Raw genomic sequence first — 23,130 nt, forward strand, 5'->3', positions numbered from 1 at the left:
AAAGAGCCAAGCATTCACCTTGTGTTTCATATCAAAATTGGGATAAAACAAAGAGCAGACCCCAGCCACAGCTCCTGCCTCTGATCATCCTTTTTCAATCTGCATTTTGGACACTGAATGGACTCTATGGAGATCTGTTCTCCAGTTGGTGAAGACCTCATTATGATCATGCTAATTTATTATTATTAATAATGATGATGATAATAATATAACTAATTACTTGAGTCCTCCTTATGTGTGAGGAACTGTGTGTTATTTCATTTATTTACCCAGTAACACTACTGTAAGTACTTTATTATTTCCATATTACAGATGAGGAAACAGAGTCTTAGAGAAATTAAATGAATTGCTCATCATTCCACAGCCAATATGAAGCTGGAAGCTTGTACCTAAGAACAAGATTCCCTGTCTAGGGCTTTTACTTTCCTCAAGTACTTAAGGAAATAATTGTAAAAGGTAACCAAAGAGGTTACCTTTTTGGTTGCATGTTCCCTGACACTATAAATATAGTTAGGCAAGAGGCTCCATAGCCTCTAGAATACATAACATGAATAGGAAATACAATGAAATCTATACCCCGTTTATAGCTGAGGGATCTGTGCCTTTGCACCTAGACTGGAGCTCTGCTTTAAATGGATTGCCATTTCAGGATTGCTTCAGGGACCAAAGGTGGTAGAGAGGAATGTTTTAGTCTAATAATACTAACCTGAATATTAAAAATGTGCTATCTAGGGACATAATGTACTTTTGCATTAGAGAGTAAAAAAAGGAAAAAAAAAATTAAAACTAGAGCAGAGAGGTAGAAAGGTGAAGAGGAAAATAGGTTATGGAAATGAGAAGTCAGCTGGGGAATAAGCTTAATGAATAATTAGGGAGAGGGGCTGGGGGTATATGTAAGGCTGGGCTCACTTTGCAAACTGCATACTGCATGGAAGTTAGAAGGACACCATGTACTGCGTAACTTTTTTTTTCATATCATTAATGACAGCAATTCAAATACTGCTAATATGTCATGGAAGCCTGGCAGACTACTGCCTGGATGAGGTGATGACATTTATCTTTTTCTGCTCTGCATATGACCTCTATGTTTTGTAATCTGATTAGGACTCAGGGAGGACCATTTGGGTCATGCTGGAGATTATTCTGGATGCAGAAGAATTTGGTAATGTTGTAAACAAGATCTGTCAAGGACCGTGACTTCTTTTTATTACAAAATGACAATAAACTGGAACCGTTGTTCTCCAAGGGCCAATCTTGAATCTATGAGCCAGCTAGCCCCAGAAGTGTGGTTGGCAAATGGATTTTTAGATTGTGTTTCAAAATACCTAGCTGTACTTTGGGCACTGTTTTTTGTTTTGTTTTATAAGACTGAATATTAAATCTTATTCTCAGTGCAAGTATAGAATAATAACAACAAAGTAAGGATGATGGTATTTTGAGCATGAAAATTATGGCACCAGGTTAAGGTTTGAGATGTGAATAAGAATGTCCAAGGGTAGGCAGGGACTATGCAAAGCTCAAACAATCTAAATTTAAATCTTCCTTTGTCACATGACTCACAAAAATCTATGTCCCTGGGTCTATCCTCCTGTTAAACTTTCCAGTATTGTCTCTTATCTTTTGTTAACAGTCTGACTTTCCTTCACAGCACAGAGATCACAGAATTATGTTTCCTTCCCCTCTATCTGCTTCTTTCCCAGTAACTCTGCCTTCTTTGAAGGCTGATGTGCTTATTGCCACAGAGAGACTTGATTTATTCTTGAGTTCTCCCTAAAAAAAAAACCTGACAACATTCTGGAATACTTCGATTAGTTGTGGATTAGATACTGGTTTGTGAAACCGGTTTATGAAACTACTAATCCCAGGGAATAACAAAGTGCATTGAATATGTCAGGTGCTTAAGAAATATAGTTTGTGATTTGATCAAATACATGTCCTGTTCTCAGAACACATGAAGTTCTTCCCAAGAAATCCTTATTTTTGTTTTGGCTCTGAATTAAGCCTTGACTAATTTGAGTGGCTTGTTCTGCAGAATACAAGGCCCCACCCTGAAGTCCAGCAGCCCCATATAGTGTAGGATTTCCTCTCTGCAAGGCCAAAAAGTCATTGCATTTGATATTGTGATGACATATTAAGAACTCTCCACCCTGTAAACAAAACAATTTAAAACACATTGACGTAAATTAAAAACAAAGGTAATCCCATGTAAATAGGAGAAACAATCATTTATCAGACAATTTCTTAAAGGGATCTCTGTTTATTTGTGAATCTGAACTTGAATTTTATACATAGCCTTTACTTCCATTGTTGTTGTTCTCAAGTTTATTTAGATGTTTAATGCATAAACCTCTCTGACTTTCATAAACTGTCATACTGATCGCTATATTTTCTTTCTTCCTACCTGTGTTATAAACAATATAAATATTTAACAATTCATCTATGTTTTGATCTGAATTATGCAATATGCTAGCCATTAGCTAATGTGTCTACTGGATACTTGAAATGTGGCTAGTACAAATTGATATGTACTGTAAGTGTATAATACATACTGAATTTTAGATGTAGAAGAAAAAGAAAAACCCATAAAATAACTCATTAATCTTTTTATATTAATTATATATTTAAATGATAATATTTGTGATATATGTTGAGTTAAATAACATACATCATTAAGTTAAGTTTGTTTCTTTTTACTTCTTTAAATATCACCTCTAGAACATTTAAATTAAATATACGTGGCTCACATATTTCTATTGGAAAGGACTTTGATAAACAATATAGATCATTATTAATGATATACCATATCTGGTGTAGGGAGTCAACGAACAAAAGAGAAAAACTTGTGTAATCATATAGAGGAAACCTTACAGTATTGGCAGGTGTAAAACACTGTAAGTGTTCGCCTATCCTTTCTCTCAGGAGACAGATGCACCCATGGTCATCTTAGTTGCATTCCTGATGCTATACACATTCCAGTCAGGGAAGCCAGAGCGATCATTTTCTTAAGGGCCCAGACAAATTCTTATCCCAGACTTGGGGGTACTTACTATCCTTCCTTCACCTGGGCCTTCTGGCCGGTTTCTCATTTATTCACTAACACAGGGGTCCCTAACACCAGGGCCATGGACTGGTACCAGTCCACGGCCTGTTGGGAACTGGGCCGCACAGCAGGAGGTGAGCGGCGGGCAAGGGAGCTGAAGCTTCATCTGCAGCCCCCCATCACTCCCTGTCACTCGCGTTACCGCCTGAACCATAGCTTGCTTTACTGCCTGAACCACCCTCCTCCCCGTTCCGTGGAAAAATCATCTTCCACAAAACCGGTCCCTGGTGCCAAAACATTTGGGGACCATTGCCCTAACACATCGTGCATTTCATTAGTGTACCTCTGGTTACTGTTACTGGCGTCTTTATGAGTGTGTAACAGTTTGAAGATAGAGGTTATGAGTCATTCGTCTTCATATCCACCATAGTGCCTGGTACTTCTCTTTCTTTCTTGAGAAAGAAAGAGAAGAAAGGAAGGACGGGTGGGAAGAAAAGCATGAGTCCTTCCTGTCTCTGACTGGCAGCACTTCAGTTGGTGGGCGGGGGGAGGGATGAGAGGTGTGGTAGATGGCGGTGAGGTTATGGGACCATCTCCAGATACCTATTCTGTTCCAGTATGCCCATGGCCTTCACCCAGGCCAGTGGTTGCTCTCACCGAGAGCAGTACATCCTACCCCTTATTTAAGTAAGTGAATGTTTCAAAAAATTTATCACTAAACTCCTCTCCTGGCAGAGGGTTTTCTGGATACTGGTTCCAGATGAAACTTTCCTAGGTGTACCTGTGTAAATGTAACTAATTGAAGCACATTTATCAATCACTTTGAGGATGCAAATGGTTTTTCTGGTTGTTGTTGTTGTTTTGTATGCTTGTTTGGTTTTGACCTCTGTTCTAGCATGCATTCTTTCCTATTGCACTTTTGACATTTATTAAAATTGACTCTGACTGGGCCCTGATGAAAGCTTCAAGAAATTTCAAAGGATTGATATACTATGGGCCACCTTGTCTTACAAAAGGCAATTAAATTAGAAATCAATAAAAAATAGAACTCTTCCAAAAACTTGAACATTGGGAAACTCACTTTAAATTAGACATGGGAAAAATATTAAAATGGAAACTAGAAAATATTTAAAACTGAATGGTTGTAAACCTACTACATGCCCAAACTTACAGAATATACTCAAAGTAGTACTTAGAAAAAATATTATAACCTGAATTTATTTTATTAGGACAAGTAAAGAAAGTATGAAAAAATAATGAACTAAGCATCTCTTTCAGTTAGTTTTTCTATGGTAACACACAACCATGAATCTTAGAGTTTTCTAATGAAAAAATGTATTTCCTTGTCACATGCATTTTCCTTATAACTAGGAGTCAGCTACTGCTCAACCCCAGTGTTCCTCGTGCCTGTGCCTCTGCTCCATGTGTCTTCTGATTCTAAGATGCAGACAGAAGGACTCTCTGTGGGGATCAGTCTGCTCTTATTTTTACAGCTGAGGTGAAGAATCATAGAGCTGGTGGAAACTCATTTTCACCTCAAAGCTTCTACTCAGAACTGAAACACTGTCAAAGCGAGTCATGCTTAAGTCCAAAGACAATGGGTTGACATGTATTACAATGAAATATACTACTGTCACTGTCTTGATCAAATACATTGTTTCCTTCCTTCTGCAATCAAAATATATTCCCACCCCCCCACCTCTAAGGAAGAAATCCTGAATATCTCATCCAATCCGGGCACAAAGTGCAAAATTCAGGGTCTCACGATAGTCCTTCCGTAGTGTGAGGATCTGAAGATCAATCAAATAAAGGTGCACTTCCCTCAAAATACAATCGTGGGTCAGTGAATAATAACTGAAACAAACACTCTTAATGGAAAGATAAGAAATATTACTTGATTAGGTCTCTATTTTTTCCAATCCATTGTTTTTCTGGGTGGTAGAATCATCTCTCTGGAAGAACGTTCATTTCTGTTATACTCCTCAGCCACATCTCATAAGATCATTGGACAATATGCATCTTTGGGGGCAGATCAGCTTGCTAAGCCTGCTCCCTCCTTGTAGAACACTGGGGACCCCAAAGTTGTTTTATGCCTTAATATCAATAGTTAGCCTCTTTTAATCCTGGTTATTGAAACTTTTGCAGAAACTCTCTCAAAAATGTGGGTTTTAAAAAGCTATTTGATTTCAATCAGCAACTGGTGCAGATAGCCACACTCCTGTTCTTTTGAGATGTGCCTTTCTCTCTAGATTTACAGATAACTTGAGCTACCAGGCTTCAAGGAGACTTTGGGCATCTCTTTTTTGCTAAGGCATTTTATCCAATTAACCTGATTTTCTAGGGGTTACCTTAAACCAGAGCTTTAAATAAAGGCTACAAATGGCAATGCCCTTTATTTGGGCATGTATTTTCATCTGAATCTTAATTGTGCCTCTTTGCTCAAAGCACTTCCATTTATCTTTTACTAATTGGAAACAGTTCTGTTTTCCAACTCTACAATCCCTGTAATTCCTGGTTGCTCTCATTTCTCTTTCTTCCCTGCTTACAAATCAGCCCAATTATTTTCTGAGTTTACCTGATAATTCTGGGGAAAAAATAACCAAGGTATACTAGTAACATTCTGTTTTGAAACCTCTTTCTCCAAAGCCACTCATTCATTAGGTAGATTATCTGCTTTCTAAGTTGTTGCAGGTGACAGTTTGCTTAAATGTTTTGCCACTGCATACTGTGGGTCACCATTTTTCCAGACTCTAATAACTATTTATAACTTGTCTCTTGGATCCAAGGTCAATATACAGATTTTCAACTTTTTGTTATAGGAGCACTTCACTTTAAGATACCAATACCTGTTTTAGTCAACTTGCTATAATAACAAGTGAGCTCAAAAGCTTAGTGCTAACAACAAAAATTAATTTCTTGCTCATGTTATACAGAGTCCTGGGTCAGTTGCCATTCAGCTAGATGCTTTAAACAGGCTGGGCTCTGCTCTGCTGTCCTTCCATTCTGTGACTGAAAGTCCAGCTTTTCTGGCAGCAATTCACAATGCCTCAATGCTTCCACTCAGAATTGGAAGTAAAAGAACTGGCATCCTGTCCCTACTTCTCACATTCCGTTTTCCAAAGCAAATTACAGAGTTTAGACCCCAATCAGTGGGCAAAGAAATAACAGAAATATATAGAGAAATACAAAGAAGTATAGAGGAGGAGGACATGAACGATGCAAATATTAACGAAATATAACCATGATCTCATCGTAAATAACTTGAAAGAGAGCACAGAATAAACTATCCCCATAAAAATGGAAAGAAACAGAAAGAAAAGAAAAAAATTAATAGAAAACATTAAAAATGTTATTAACTAAACCAAATTCCTAAAATAAAAAAAACCTAACAAAACTGAGAAACTCTGACAAGCTTGGTCAAATGAAAGAGGCCAAAACATGAAAAGGGTGCTATAACCAGAGATGTAGCAAAGATTACAAAGACATAAGAGAATCAATCATATGAACAATTTGGAAAAGTTGGATAACATGGACAAACTTGTAGAACTCTGTCACTAACACAACTCTTCATACAGAATGTATCAATAAATACCTGAATGACACCATAAAGAAGTTGAATCAGTGATTCAAAATCTCCCTTAAGTTAAGACACCAGATCCAGACTGTCTTACTGGAAAGTTTTATCAAACATTGAAGGAACAAATGCTTTGACCTTACACAAAATATTGTAGAGAATACAAAATAAAAAAGAGAAACTATCTCCCACTAAATAATTCTAGAAGGCAAAGTTAACCTTGGTAGCAAGAACAGGAAGAGAAAGAAAATTTATAGAACCATCCTAACCATGAATATGAATGCAAAAGTTTTATATATAATATTAGCAAATAATACCAGGAATATATTAAAAGGTTAATACATCTTAAACAACTTGGGTTTATTCCAGTAATGCAAGTTTTGTTTAACCTTAGAAAGTCAGTTATTGTAATTTTTGATATAAAAAGTTTAAATGATTGGGATTAACAGATAAAAACTATTATACATAAAATAGATAAGCAACTAGGATTTATTGTATAGCACAGGGAACTACATTCAATATCTTATAATAACCTACAATGGAAAATAATCTGAAAAAAATATATATCTATATACTTGAATCACTTTGCTGTACACCTGAAACTAACACAACATTGTAAATCAACTATACTTTAATAAAAACAAAGTTTAAATGAGAAAAATTAGGTTACTATCTCAGTAGAATCATAAAAAGCTTTTGATGAAATTCAATACTGGCTAATAAAAACACCTAGTAAGTTAAGAACAAAAAAGAACTCTTTAACTAATAAACAGGATCCAGAAAAATACTCAGGAAATATTTTAATAATGGAATATTAAAAATCTTCAGACCTTTCAGATCATAAAGATAAGGATGCATTCTAGCACCTCAATTTTTTGCGTATCTAACGCAATAAGGCAAGAAAAAGAAGTGAGAAACATAAGGTTTAGTGATGATTCTAGATACAAAATCAAATATAAAAATCAATTACTTTTCTAAGCACAGGCAACAAGGAAGAAGAAAATGTAATAATAATAGTAATATGTCAATTATAATATCCCCAAGAAATATTAAGTACCTAAGAATAGTTGTAACATAGGATGTGTAAGACCATAATAGAAAAAAAAAATTACAATTTTATTAAAAGATATTAAAGAGACTTGCATAAAGAGATACATCACTTTTGTGAATATAAATCCTCAATATTAGAAATATATGAATTTCAAAATCCCAACAGGTAATTTTATGAAACTTGGCAAGTTAATTTTAAATCTTATAGTGAAAAGAAAAGCCTGAAAGTAGGTAGAACTCTCCTGGAGAAAAAGATCAATGATCAAACCTCCATTATCAGATCTAAAGACTGAAAACCATTTAATAATTAAAATGGTGTGATATTGGTGTAGAGACAGACAAATGGACCATTGGAACAGAAAAAGGTGTACAGAAATATACTCCTGACAGTATGGAAAACTGATTTATAACAGGGATAGAACTGAGATCTGAGGAGAAGGGATTTTTTTTTAATTAAGTAGAGCTGGTCAATTGTTTTTTTCTACAGAAAAAAATAAATTGGGCTCCTTATCCCACAGCTTCCAAAATATCATTTTAACCCAAATAGGTATTAAGTGAATTAGGTGAATTCACTTAATTCTAGGTGAATTAAGAACTTAAATGTAAAAGTCAAAATGATGAAACATTGAGAAAATCATAAAACATACTCTGTCAAAAAATATATATTAAATGGTGTTAAAATTATCCCTACTAGACTGTCCACAAAGTTGACTATTATAATTAGAAGTTATATTCATTGAAATATACCATAAGGGAAGTGGAAAACCACAGATTTGAAAATATAGTTGTAAAACATAAAATGCAAAATAGATGTACACAAAAAATACAAAGAACTCCTACTTAGCCCCCATCCCCAAAAAACAATCCAAAGAAAAGACTTTGTAGAAGAGGAATCATGAATGACCATTAACTTAAATATTGTTCAGTCCCATTAGCAACCAGGGAAATGCAAATTAAATCCATAATGAGCTATCATTTCATGTCTACTAACTAGTCTGACTTCAAATATTGGTGAAGCTGTGGAACACCCAGAACACTTATGTACTGATAGTGGGAGTTTTAATGGGTATAACAACTTTGGAAGAAATTGAATACTTTCATAACATATGATATAGCAATTTCAGTCTTTGTTGGATATTCTAGAAAAATTCTTGCACATATTCTCTAGGAGATACTATTTATAAATACCAAAACCCAACCAACCAAACAAAACCCACAAATCTAGAAACTAACTAAATGCCCATTACCAGTAAAACTGATAAACAAATCCTATTAATTTTATGTAAAAAATACTATGTATTTGAGAAAAATTAATAAAAACTTATATCCAAACAATATGGATGAATTCAAGAACATGATGTTCAGTGAAAAAAATAAATTAAAAAATGCAAACATATGTGGTAAAACTATAAAGAAAAACAGGGGAGTGATAAAAACAAAATGCAGCATCATGCTTCCCCTGAACAACGAGAGCACTGGGTAAAATGAAAGGTGCATGGGATAATGGCAAAGCTAAGAAAAAGTTCTCTTTGTTAAACCAGGTGGTGGGTAAATAGAAGTTGTATACTTTTTTTATTTATGTATATGTAAATATTTCATATCTACTTAATTTTCCATTACAAAACAATAATGATGAATGCAAGACACAGAAGGAACAATCATACCTCTGGGATCACCCATATGCATGACCTGATGGGGTGAAAGTCATCTTTTAGACTAATGAAGATCCAGAGGACAACATGTGGACAAGAGCTCTTCCCTGACACTATGAAAAGAATAGGCTTCCCCTTCCTTTAGATGCCATCTGGGAGAAGAAGGCATCAAGGAAGACTCCTCTTTTTAAAAAGGCAGAGACAGCCCTAATAAAGAATTTGAGCTTTGAATTGACAAAGCAGTTTTCACAAAGAAAATTGTTTAATCTGAAAGAGGTTGCATTTTATTCAGTTGACAAATTTCCTCTCCTCTGACCATTATCAATGAGGAGAATAGGGACACCAGAGGTCAGTAATACAAAATAAAACTATGGGGACATCTAAGTCATTTTCAATCAGTTTCAATTCCATGAGACGTACTACAGGGATAAATTCAAGGTGACGTTGTAGCACATTAGGAAACTGTCCCCAGACCAGACTTGGGTCAGAGAAGGCTTCCTGAGAGAGTTGACAAAGTGAGACCTAAGAGATGAGGAAGATTCAGTAAAGGAAGTTTTCCAGTCAGAAGAAGGAGTACATATAATTATTCCACTAACCCCAGGAATATCTGATAGATATCTATGGTAACCTACTTCTCTACGAACTGAAATGGTAACCCTTTACCAAAGGCATATTCTGGCACAAGAGAGCTACGGGCACCTATTCTCTAGTCTCACACAGCCCTGAGAGCTTCCCATCCTCATAGCTCTTATCATTATGTCTTATAACATGTTCCTTATTTGTCTTCCCTTCCAGACTAAGAACTCCTTGAGGACCTCTATCACTTTATCCATAAAGACCAACATAGAGTTTGGTACAAAGAAGTGTTAAAAATGTTTGACGAGTGTTGAAAGAATAAAAAACAGGATAGAATGATCAAGGGGAAAAGGTGATTGGTGAGCTGAATATATCCTAAAGGAAAGAAATCTATGAATGTGTAAGAAACCAGTTCAGAAGCAAGTTAGAGAGAAGATACGTTTTAATTCCAGGAAAGTCCTTTCAGTCTCTACTGACTTTGTGCTATATAATCCATCAAAGAGTGGTGCTATCCTTTAGTAAATTGCTTCAAAATATTATTGGTTTATAGGTTCTGGGAATCGACAGGCTTATCTAAAATATAATCAATATTAGATTAAAGTTTGATTATGAGATCTGAAACTTCAGAGGTGACCCCAAAAGGTGATGAATTTTCTATATAGCATAGCATATTTAATTGTATTAAATTGTGCTGCTAAAATAATGATTCCTATAACTGAATTAAAGTCATTGCTACTACATTAAGTAGTTCTTAGCATTCCAGGTAACACAACCCTGACAAATGAAAAAGCCAAACAGAATAAAATTTTGCATCATATTCTAGGCTTGCAAAGAGTGATATAATAAACTCTAGGGGTTTGGGGCAGGTACTGTAAAGAGAGCTTATTATTCGGCTCTAGCTTTGAATGGACCTTGGGCTTTCCTTTTAAATAGAAGTCTGTATTATAGGACAAAGAGCTTTATCTCTTGTGACAGGAAAGCTAAGAATAACTGTTCTTTATGAGTCATGCAAACACATTCCAAAAAGGGCTTTCTTCTATTAAACATCTGTAACAGCATTTCCTGTCCTTTCCCATCACCTCAGCCCAGGTAGAGCCAACAGGCAAGGGATAATGGGCAGTGGTTATTTTTATTCTATTGAATTTCATAAAGGAACAAAAAATAATTCACGAGAACAAATAATATTTCAGTTCTCTATCTTCAGAGACAAAATGTGGCCAGGAATGACCTTTGGGGACAGAAACTGTAGAAGGATTCTTTTTTCAGCTTGTAGTTCGTGCCAATTTCTCTCCAGCTGGAGATAATTCTAACTCTCTGGTTGAGTCCTCATTTCAGCAACTTTTGTGGGGGTGACCACTTGATGTTTGGAGAAAATGTTTTGCCCTGAGTGGTGTTCAATCTTCCCCGGGGAGCTCCCTAATGCCATTTTTTTTTTTCTTCATAAATGAATCTAACTTGTATTATTTTAGAAAGCTGACATTTAGAGGTCAAATACAATATGAAGACTCTTTTTTATATATTTAAAAATCAGAAAGGAGCTTTATTTCTTTTTAACAAAATCTTAGATGTATCCATTAAAAAACTGACCAGAGAGACTACTTCTCAACACTTTCTTGACTTGGAGAGATTGAGCAAGGGTAGAACGGTAAAGATTTTTTGATGATGTTTTTGGCTGCAGAATTCTCTTGCCCTTCAATAAGGGGGTGGGGGAAGTAGATGGTCAATAATATTAGTTGAATGAATGAACACCCTTCTAAGAAGAGAAACAAATATTGACGTATTTTCAAGCTGGATGTCTGTGCTCCCTAGTGTCATGACCTCAGAGCGAAACAAATACAAACCAGTCTGGCTAGGATATTATAGTTTCTTATCCCAGTGCAGCAAACCAGCAAATTTCAGGCATCTATTGCACCACATAAATAACAACAGCTGCTTAATGAATCCTCAAATTGGAGATTTTTTTCATTTACATCCCAGCACTGGTGGAGCTAATGGAGGGCAACATTTACAAAAATAATTAAAATGGAGCCAGCTTTTACAAGAAAGAGGAGGGGCACTGACTAGCAAAGACCTGAAGGACCAGCAGCTGCAGATGCCACTTTGAAAAGACAACAACCTTCCTCAGCCTTGAGGAGTGGGCTTATTGTTTGACAGCAGCCCTTTCACAAATGAAAACCCTTTTAGGCCTGTAAAGTGTGCCAAAGATGGGAAGGGCCCTTCCAAGGCAGTTATACTGGTTACCAGGATTTTCTGACTGGTTCCAGTTTTCTTTGTTGTGTTTCCATGCTGCAAAGCAACAGAAGGAAGGGACTATGCCTGGGGCTTTTGATGTTGTGCACAGAATTTTTTTTCTCAGTGTATTTCTGTTGCCATCTGTATAAAAGTAACATTTTTTTTTTTTTACATTCAATTAGAGTGCCTTCAATTCACATAAACAATTTGCATAAATTATTTAATGTCTCTTTTTTTCACCTCTCCCTTGCTGCCCATGTTTCTCAACTAAATATATCTTCTCTTTGAATCCTGTGTTCTTTTGACTTATCCATGTGCCTGCCTCCTTCCTTCCTCATCCTTATGTCCAGCAGAGGGAATAGAAATATTTTTGCAAAACTATTGAATTGTCAAATTATTTTTAGGCATAGTTAAGCTAGATAATTTCCAGAACTATGAAATTTGAAAGCTTGGATGAAAGGGAATTTTTTTTTTATTCCCTTTACCCATTATAAACTTGGGAAAATGTTGCTTTTGGAGAAAATAATCAGTCCTGAAAGATAGTTTTAAAAAGTCACACAATAAGTAATTTAAAAATCAGAAACGTGCAATTCTCCATTGTTAGGGTCGGTATTACAGTTGGCCTTTCATATCCGTGGGTTCTGACAATATTCAGAAAAAAAAAAATCTCAGAAAGCTTCAAAAATCAAAACATGAATTTGCTGCATGCCAGCAACTATTTACATAGCATTTACATTGTATTGGGTATTGTAAGTAATCTAGAGATGATTGTAAATATGTGATAGGATGTGCATAGGGTGTATGCAAATACTCTGCAATTTTATGTAAGAGACTTGAGCCTCCGTGGATTTTGGTTTCCAAGGGTGTTGGGAGGGGGACAGGGTCTTGGAACCAATTCTCCATGGATACCAAGGGAGGACTCTATCTGGTTTGGAAACTCTTATCGACATATTCATCTAGTCTGCTCAATTAAGTACTTCACTAAACCAACTATTTGTTTCCTTCTATAGCAGCTGGAAGAGATAGCATTTCAAATGCAAACAATTTTCTAGGCCCCAGGTAAGTTATGGATTTATGAAGGAATATTTTTTCTCATGACTTTTGTGACCACTACCATTTCAGGCTGGCCCTGAAATATATAATCTGTGCAGTCATGTAATCCATGCTTTGCCTAAAGGGTGAACTAAGTAATGAAGCCTGGGTGAAGAATGTACCCCTCTATCACCACCATCAAAGTATTTTCACGTCTGTGCAACAGCTATTTACTGAACGTCGACTGAATTGTTCTAAGGCTCCAGAATAATATGCAAAAGGAGTCCTTACCTTCAACAACTGGCTATGCTAAAACATGCTAAGCATTTATATTGGTTTCTGTTGCAAGTAGCAGAAAAGTGCAAAGTAGCTTATATCAGAAATAACTGTTTTGATAAATGAACGAAAAGCACATGGGCAGGGCTGGCATCAGTCACGGCTGGATTTAGGGGCTCAAACAATGTCAGGTCTGTTGGATTAGCTCTGCTCCCCTCTATGGGTTGACTTCCTTCCCAAACTGATATGATGGCAAGATGGTTCAAGAAGCTCTCCGTATCATTTCCTCTTGGGTGGGAAAGAGATAATATCTCTTAATAATTTCTACAAAAATCTGAGAGTTCCTTCTGATGGAAACATCTCTGCCAAGTGTCTTTTGTAAACTGAACAAGGAGACCAAAGTAGTAGGATTATGTGGACTGGTGAAGTTGGGTCACATGACCTAGGAAGGGAATTCAGTGCTCTGATTGGTCAGACCTGGGTCATATGACCAGAAAGAGGATTAATTGGTCTGACTGGCCAAGCCTAAGATATTTGCCCAGAAGGTGAATTCAGTATTGGTTAATCAGGCCTGGGTAACATTCCCAGGAAGGGAATTCAGTGTTTGGATTCACCAGACTTGAGCCACATGTTTCACCTCTGAAGTCAGAGATAGAGACCAACCTCTTGGACTGAGCATTGAGGAAAGTTATTCCCCAAAGGAAATTCATAGTAATTTTCAGAAGAGAGAGGGATGAATAAAAAAATATACTTACAGTATTACACTGGGTGTTTTATAAAGGTATATGTGAGGATTTAGTATGTTCTGGACCTACAGCTAAGCACTTAATGCTTCACCTCATTTAATCTGTTTCTACCATAAACTCTATGGGGTGGTTACAACTACTATCTACATTTTATATTTAAGAAGTCAAAGTTTCAAAAATTAAGTAGTCTGCCTTAGGTCACACAGTTACAAGGAAGTGGAACCAGGATTTGAGCTGCAATGTCTGATTTTGGAACCTGCTCTCTGAAGCAAGTATGATATGCCATTGCTCAAAATAATAGTGACAACATCACAAAAGCTAAATCTTGTTGGGTACTTACTATGCAAAGGGCTTTATGTGGATTATGAGCAAAGTGCTAAATCTGTGCAGAGCATAGCAGCTTAGCTTCCTAGAAAGGCTTTACACAGATACAGAAGTAAACACAAGAGCTGAGACTCCCCTGGGAGTGAAATAAGGCGAGGGACATAGTTTACAGTGGTAGCGCAGTGCTCGGCCTTGGGAAGCTGCTTTCAGTAGCAGAAGGATATACGCCTGTTTGTGGGCTGAGAAGGGGCAAAGAGAGGCAGCAACTGATAATGCAAAGGAAAACAGGGAGTTATTTATGCAGCAGTCTCAGGAGAGGTGGGAGGGAATGAGACTTAGAGCTTTGGTGGAGGTTTCAGCCTTGGATAAGAGGGACACCTTTTCTTCTAAGACAGAAAAAAAGGAAGAATAGACAAAGGGAATCTATAGGTTCTTTGTAAAAGAAAATATATCTCTTCACATTTATGTCACAGCTGCCCAACTCTATGTGTAATAAATGAAACTACATCTTTAATTCTGCCTTTGTTCCATCCTCTTCAACGTCAAGAGTCTGTTGACAACACCAAATCACCAGGTTTTTTGGCTAGCTTTACACATTTTAAAGCATTTAGCATTTTCGAGGCATTTATTATATTCCATCATGAAATTCTTGTTTAATTTGCTTGCTTGATTACTTATTAACTTTAATTAGGTATGTTAAAGGTGCTTTCCCTTTGTCATTCTGGTGTTTTTATACTATTTTATATTATTTTATTATATTTTATTGTGAATGTCCACAAAAGGACTAGTTTCACAATTTATTACAGAATAATGTACAACTTGTTATTCACAGAACTTATGTACATAAATTAACATAAAATGTTTCCAAGAAACAGTTAGAATAAGCTAATTAGATATAGCTGCAATGTAGATAATTTGGCAGCTGGAAGTGACAACCCATTACTTTATAATTAATTGACTTAGATCTTTTAAAAATTAATTAGTGAAGAAGTACAGCTGGGCAAAGATTGATACACAAGAAGGCTTTGGTACTCCCACCAGAAATCAAGGTCAAGCAAGTGATTACGGCTATTCGACCTTTCAACCTCCTGTTCAGCAGTAATTCAACCAGTCAGTTATTGCTGAGATGCTCCCTAATTGTCTTCTCCAGGTTCTGTTGAGTCTCCCAGTAAATTCACAGATAACTATATTTTCTGAATACTGACTTATTCTAATTATAGCTCTATTGTCCTGTAGGCATTTTTAAAAAATACGTATCACATTGAATGCTTAATATAGGCCAGGCCCTATGATGAGCCACTTATATACTTTATTTCATTTTTCCTCACAGGATCCCTACGAACTAAGCTTCCAAAGAGGTGGCATAGTATAATAGTGAAAGGCAAGATTCAAACACCTGACCCCCTAGATTTAGACCTCAGCCCTGCTATTAACTGCTGTGTGACTTTGGACAAATTACTGAACCTCTGTGTCTATCGTTTCCTTATGTGTAAGATGGTGATAATAGTATCTTCTTTATAAGTGTATATAGATTAAATTAGTTAACCTGCATAAAGTGTTTAGAATAAAATAAGACTGACAATAGTCATAATTACTTTTTCTCATCACCCCCTGCCAGTAATAACATTTTTAAGCACTCACCCTCTTCTAAGTATTTTACGCATATTAACTGACTTAATCCTCCCAGGAATCCCTTGAGGTAGGCATGACATAAATCAAATAAATTCCCATTTTACAGATAAGGCAACTGAAGAACAGAGAAGACTGATAACTTGCCTAACATCCCCTAATTACAAGTAGAAAACCCAGGATTTACAGGCATCCCTTGGAGATACTGCAGGTTCAGATCCAGACGACCGCAATAAAGTGAGTATCACAATAAAATGAGGCACACAAATCTTTTGGTTACCCAGTGCATATAAAAGTTATGCTTACACTATCCTGTAGGCTATTAAGTGTGCAATAGCATGTTGTCTCCAAAAACAATGCACATACCTTAAAAAATAACGCTGCTGGAAAAATGGTGCCGATAGACTTGCTCAACGCAGGGTTGCCACAAATCATCAATTTGTAAAAAAAGCAATATTTGCATAGCATAATAAAGTGAAACACAATAAAATGAGGTATTCCTGCCCTTACAGAAAGTCTAGCTTCAAAGCTTGGACTTTTAACTACAGTTAAATCCTGTTAATAGACATTCGTGGATTCAACCAACCGCTAATGGAATTTGTGTAGAACCTGCGGATACCGAGGGCCAACTGTACAAGGCCATTTTTATAGAAGGCTTGACCATCTGTGCATTTTGGTATCCGCAGTGGTTCTGGAACTAATTCCCCCACGGACATTGAGGGACGATTGTACTCCATCATGGCTTTCACATTCTTCCAGCACCATCTGTATGTACTCTAGACACACTAAGTGAAAGGCAGTTCCCAGAAGGAGTAGGGCTCTTTTATGACTCATCACATGCTCTCGTGGCTTGGAATGAATGCTCTGCTACCCTTGCCCACTTATTGCACACCTATTCAAGCTTACATATTCAACAACGACAACAAAATCACCCCGTCTGAGAAGCCTTCCTTAATGTTCTCATAATGGAGTTTTTTGCATCTTCTGGCACCACAGAATCCTATGCTTATCTCTTTGATAATATGCTTATCTTTTATAATATGTCAGTCTGTGAGTCAAAGAGTCAAAAAATATTTATGAGTTCATCAATGACTTACCATTGAGTTTCCTTCCTCAAAGGAGCTTACGTCCTAGTACAGGATGATAGATTTTGAACCTGTGGGAAAATAAAAAATTAAGATAATTTCTGATGTTGAACATGGACTTTCAGATAAGATAAAATAGGTGAGTGTAGAGTGGGATTGGGGGCGCTGCTTCAGTGAGGTGGGTTGGAGATGAGACTTGGATAGTAGGAAGTAGCCAGCTACGTAAAGTTAATTGTGGAGAACACTTCAAACAGAAGGACCGATAAGCACAAAAGACCCTTTGTGGGATCAAGGTTGCCACATTTGAAGGACAAAAAGAAATAGAGTGCAACTAAGAATAATACTAATGTATGCATTACATTATTTATCTACATGTTAATCTTCCTACCTAAACTGGATTCTTAAGGATTAAGGCTATATGTTCCACTCATTTTTTTTTTTTTTTTTAAGGGTGTAGTGGTGGTTACCAGAGGCCTGGATGGGTGGAGAATTAGGGAGTTGTTTAAAGTTACAATCTGGCAACTGGTAGATAAATAAGTTCTGAAGATCAAATGTACAGCAGCACAGTGATTATAATCAACAATACTGTATTAGAAACTTCAAAGTTGCTGAGAGACTAGATCTTAAGTGTCCTCACTGCAAAAAAGAGGATGATAATTACGTGATGTGATAGAGCTGTTAGCTAACGCTATGATGGTAATCATATTACAATGTATCAAAGTATCAAACCAACAGATTGTGAAGCCAAATCTGGCCTCTGCACCCCGATACCAAATTAAATCTCAGAGACAGGACTTTGGGTGAAGTAGAGAAGAACAGCTTTATTGCTTTGCCAGGCGAAGGGGGCCACAGCGGTCTAAGGCCCTAAAAACTTTGTGTCCCCTGTTCCACTCATCTTTGAACCCCTAACGTTTAGCATATTTCCTGGACATTGGTCTTTTTGGCTAACTGGTTGAATAAATGGTTGACACAAGTGAACTGTTATCCAAGATGTCTTAACTTCACATTTCTCTTCCTTCTGCCTTTTCCATATGTGTTACACTTCTGAAGTGATTTCTATGGTTCCTTTTTTTTTTTTTTTCCTCTAGTACCTCTCCACATTTCTATTTTCTTTTGGTCCTGCCTTCACCCACATCTATTTCTCCTATCCCTTGATCTCCTTTTTTTGCCCCAGGTAATTCCACCTTAAACTACAGGGGTCTAGCGGTAAGCAGGGTCTTTGATAGGGTATAAAGATGGTCACGCATCCCTCACCTCCCTTTACTCTGAACCCTCTTTCATAGACCCTGAAGAAATCCTAACATTTTGGGGTCAGTACTGAAGCTGAAAACATAACCCAGCCCTGAGATCCTTTTTTTGCAAAAGAATGCAAGCTAGTTTTCTTTTAAGCCATTGTTCTGGATGCTGGCTTTAGAAGAGGAAAGAATAAGATGAGCTACCTTGGTGTTTCCTGCTTACCTAGGGTGAAGTTTTATTGCTTGATTGCTCTTAGAGATTGAGGGTAAAGAAGTTTAAAAAAGCAAAAAGGAAAAACCAATTTTAATAGTTAACTATAAAGGATTCCTAGAGTTCTTTTTCTTCCATCTGAGAAAGAAAAGAAGCAACTCCTGTGACTTTGTCTTGCAGGGCAGCTTTCTTCTGCTCCCCAGGAGTTCATACTACTATTCAGGAGGAAAAGATAACCAAAGGTAAACTCAAACCTCCCCTGGGGCCTTAAAGGCCATCTCTAGTTGCTAATCAGCTGAACCCACAAATCTTAGATATATAGATTTCAATCAGCTCCCCTCCCAGTTTCTTTCTTGTCTTTTAGGGAGTGAGTTCTACCTACAAAGAGATTAGAAAGAATTTTGAAAATATAAGAGATCAGCTTTGTCGTGCCTGTGATCCTTCTTGAGATGCCAGCTAGGATGACCTAATTCCTCTCCCCTTCCTCCCAGGCACTATGGGGATTTCCGTATGGCCACTTTCAATCTATAGCTGCAAACACAAAGCAGCCCAACGACACTTTGTTGCAAAAGAAAACCTGGTTCTTTTTTAAAAGCCATTTTTTAGTGCCTGCTTTAGCTACTAGTTGTAAAATGCCTATAATATCTTCAATTATTCTAAGATATGATAAAAATTATCTTGGTATATGAATGTCTTAAACAGTAGGGTATTTTCCAGGAATCCAAAGATAGAAAGGCAATAACATACAAATTCCACTTTTGGGCTCTGGAGTCTGATTGCCTGGGTCAAATGCCTGTACCAACACTTGGAGTTGCCATCTTTGGAAAGTGATATATTGCCTCTGTGGCTCAGTTTTCTCATACTTAAATGAGAATAATAGCCCCATGTTATAGGCTTTGGAGGAGGAGTAAATGAGATAATGCATGTAAAGCACTGAGCATAGTGCCAAACTCAGTACAAACACTCAACAGAAGTGGTGATTATTTTGGCTATTAGAATAAAGAAGTAGAAAAGAATGAGGTAGCTATGAATCAGAGTACATGAATCCTAGTGGTCTCAGTTACTCACCCTTAGCTAGGATGACCTTGCCTGCGTTACTGGCTTCTGTACCCACTGTAGCTGTTCAGGCAGATGCCTGAGTGGTCCCGGGGGCACAAAAATTCTAACTTGGAGAGATTAGACATGGATCCTCTTATTTGCCAATGCCACCACAAAGGAGAATTTTTTTTTTTAAATCCTCAGAATTTCATTAAGAGAAATTAAGAGAAAATGAGAAAGAAACCATCAAACCCAATCAAATTGAAAAAAGTGCCTACTGTGAGGCTAACACTGCGTGAGGCTTTCTTGGGAGCTTGAGGGGAAAAAAAAGGAAGAAGACCTAGTCACTACCCTCAACATTACAATATGGGAGTAGAAATTTAAAAAAATAAATTAGTTTCTTGTCTGCAAATGGGCATAAACTTTATTGAGAAGAAAGGATACACTTTACTCTTAGGTTCCTGAAAGCTCCTGGGTGATATAAAATGCAAGCACAATGCTCACTAACGTTTACTGTATGGTCAGAGAGAGCATGCAATTTCTAATGTGGAGGAAAAAGTACAGTGGCATCACACCCAGGCAATGGAATAATTACAGCAAAAACAGTTAAAAGCACGGACTCTGGAGACAGAATGCCTGAGTCTGAGGCTGGACTCCCTCGCGTACTAGCTATCTGACCTGGGATGATTTACTTTCACCTCTCTGTGTGCTTTAATTTTCTCATCTCTCAAGTGGGAATAAGAACAGTCCTCCCCCACTGAGCTGTCAGCAATAAATGAGAAAATGCACATGGGCATCAGCTCACAGTAGAAGCTCAGGAGCTCACTGAATGGCAGTTTTTATTATTATTAGCAAAGATTACTTTCAATTTCATTGGAACTTTCTTTGTAAAAATTCATTTCTTTTCTATACAGTAGGTCCTTGTTGGTTATCTATTTTAAATATAGCAGTATGTGCATGTCAGTCCCAAACTCCCAATAACTGAATCACTTTGCTGTACACCTGAAACTAACACAGCACTGTTCATCAACTATAATATAAAGTAAAATAATTTTTAAATTCATTTCTTTTCGATCTGTTAACAGGTTTGAGTAAAGTCAGTTTTGTCCTAACCAAACCACTTTTATGTGCCAAGCTGCCCATTGAGACATAAGAGTTAAGACATATATTCGGAAGGGGCTCTTGAAGTTTTTCAGTGGAAATCAATATGGTTTTTCTGTTTTGGAAGCAAAAGTGGATGTTTGTAAAAATTTGACTGGTTTCTCTAATGGACCTCGGTATTGATGTCCTCACTCCACATATGAGTGGCTATGAGGAAATCAGAGGGCATAAGTTAACATGTCTGCTAGTTAAAGCAGATAACCAGGCACCAGCAACTGAGGCCATTTCTGCCTCTCCTACTGGCTGGTTGGGCAAGTCACCTCACCTCACTGAACCTGTTTTTCCCAGCTTCAAAATGAGGATAATAGGACTCTTCTACCCACACGGGGATGTTGGGTAGCTTAGTTAATTGATGTTTGCATTATACTGGGAGATGAAAGACACTATGGAAATATAAACTATATTAAAGGAGAACAAAGTAAGGTATTAAAAGTGACTGGGGATGCAATGGGACTAATAGATACATTGGGCAACGGAACCTAGAAGATGAGAAAGGTGGTGTAACAGTAAGTCATAATATTGATACAAGGGTTTTGAAGAGCTCATTCAAAAGAATATCTTTTGCTATGCAATAATTTCTGAGTACTGCAATACTTTTCTTCTTTTCCAAATAAATTTTGACCTTAAAAAATGGGTGGCGCCTATCTCAATTAAGCTTGTCTTTTCCACTCTTTAGTGAATTAATGTGATCTTTGTAATACTAACCCTTGATTATGACAGTGTCATTCTAATGACACTTACTTTTATGGCATTTGTTCTAGGTCAAAGGTCAGAGACTGTCTATCCAGTAAAGTTAGCTAGATAAAAATTTAAAAAAAAAATTTTTTTTAAGAAGTCAGTCTTTTTCACTCACCAGTTCAATTCAGAAACCAGGTGGACTTTATTTCTGCTCATGGCAATAAAACCTGACTTGATCAAATTGATTTTTTTCCCCCTTTCTTTTACTGTTTCTTTTCTGTTCCTATTCCTGAGCCATCTGGTTTGACAACCATAAGAGCTGAAATACTTTCCTTTGCAGTCTTTAGAAATGCCCCCTAGAGGCAAATAAGCATTCGGCAGAACCAGTAAATAAAAAGTATAAGAGAATATTTCCTGCTGGTTCTTTTTAAGGTGGTGTGTGGAAGAGTCAGGGCAAGGGGTAAGAACAGCTGCTGTCTACTTGGCAGATTTATAGAGACATTTCAGGGGGGACAATCATTTGCAAGGCCCAAAGGAATTTGATCTCATTTCCATTCTACAGTAAAAAAAGTAAGAGCACCTTGGTATTCAACTGTGTGCCAGTGACCTTGGATAATTTTAAAAGTTTGAAGAAATCACCCTTCACACTAAAATACACGTGTCAGTACTGAGTTTTCCCACTCCATCCATCTTTCTCTTCACCTTTACTAATGTCTTTTACTGACTAAAGACATCTTAAAGGATAAGACTTTTGAGGGGCCCTGGGCTGAGGTATGAGAAACAAACACAAAACACCACACCCACTCAAAAATGTAGCCTTGGTTGACTTGGAGCATGGTGCCTTGCTCTAGAATCATAAAGTAGCATTTGATGACATTTTATAGTTTACACATTGTTGTACTGTGTATACTATATATTGACCATATCTCATTAATCTTTTCTATAAACATCTTAGTGTTACAGAGCTCAGAATAAAATCAGAGATTAAAAAAACAGGAGATATTTGCCCTTTTGCTTCCTTGGATTTTGCACAGAAAAATTGGGGGGTATTTGGAAACTGAAAGCCAACTGGCCTTTCATCAAAAAATATGCTGGGTGCATGTTAGGAGAAGATGCTGGATGAACACAGGGGAAGACATAATGTCAGAAGGAGGGGTTTGTGGTTCGTCATTGCCCTCAAACAGTGTACAATATATTGAATTTGTTTTTAAAATCTGCTCCAGTAAAAGTGCCTGCCAGATTCATGTATGAGATCTTCAGATTGACATAGTCATTTCCAATTTTTTTAAACAATAAGCTATAAATAACACAAACAATGACAGGATTGTGTTGGTTTCCTCCTTATGGCCCCTGGCTGGGGACCTTGGTCAGAATCCTGAGGTGGAAAGCAGGCATTCTGAGCTACAGGGTGATCCACCGCTTTTCCAAGATTAGCAGAGGAGGAGCTTTCAGGAAGCAGGAGTCCTCGCCAGGCACTTGCTTGGGGTTTCTTGAATTATTTATTGTGTAAGAGGGCTCCTGGCTTTGAGCACAGGGAGTGTGGTTCCCCAGGCCACAGAGACTCAAAATAGATGCCTATCTCTTTCCCTTC

The sequence above is a fragment of the Lipotes vexillifer genome, unplaced genomic scaffold, assembly GCF_000442215.2.
Source record: "Lipotes vexillifer unplaced genomic scaffold, Lipotes_vexillifer_v1.1 scaffold415, whole genome shotgun sequence".
Classification (NCBI taxonomy): domain Eukaryota; kingdom Metazoa; phylum Chordata; class Mammalia; order Artiodactyla; family Lipotidae; genus Lipotes; species Lipotes vexillifer.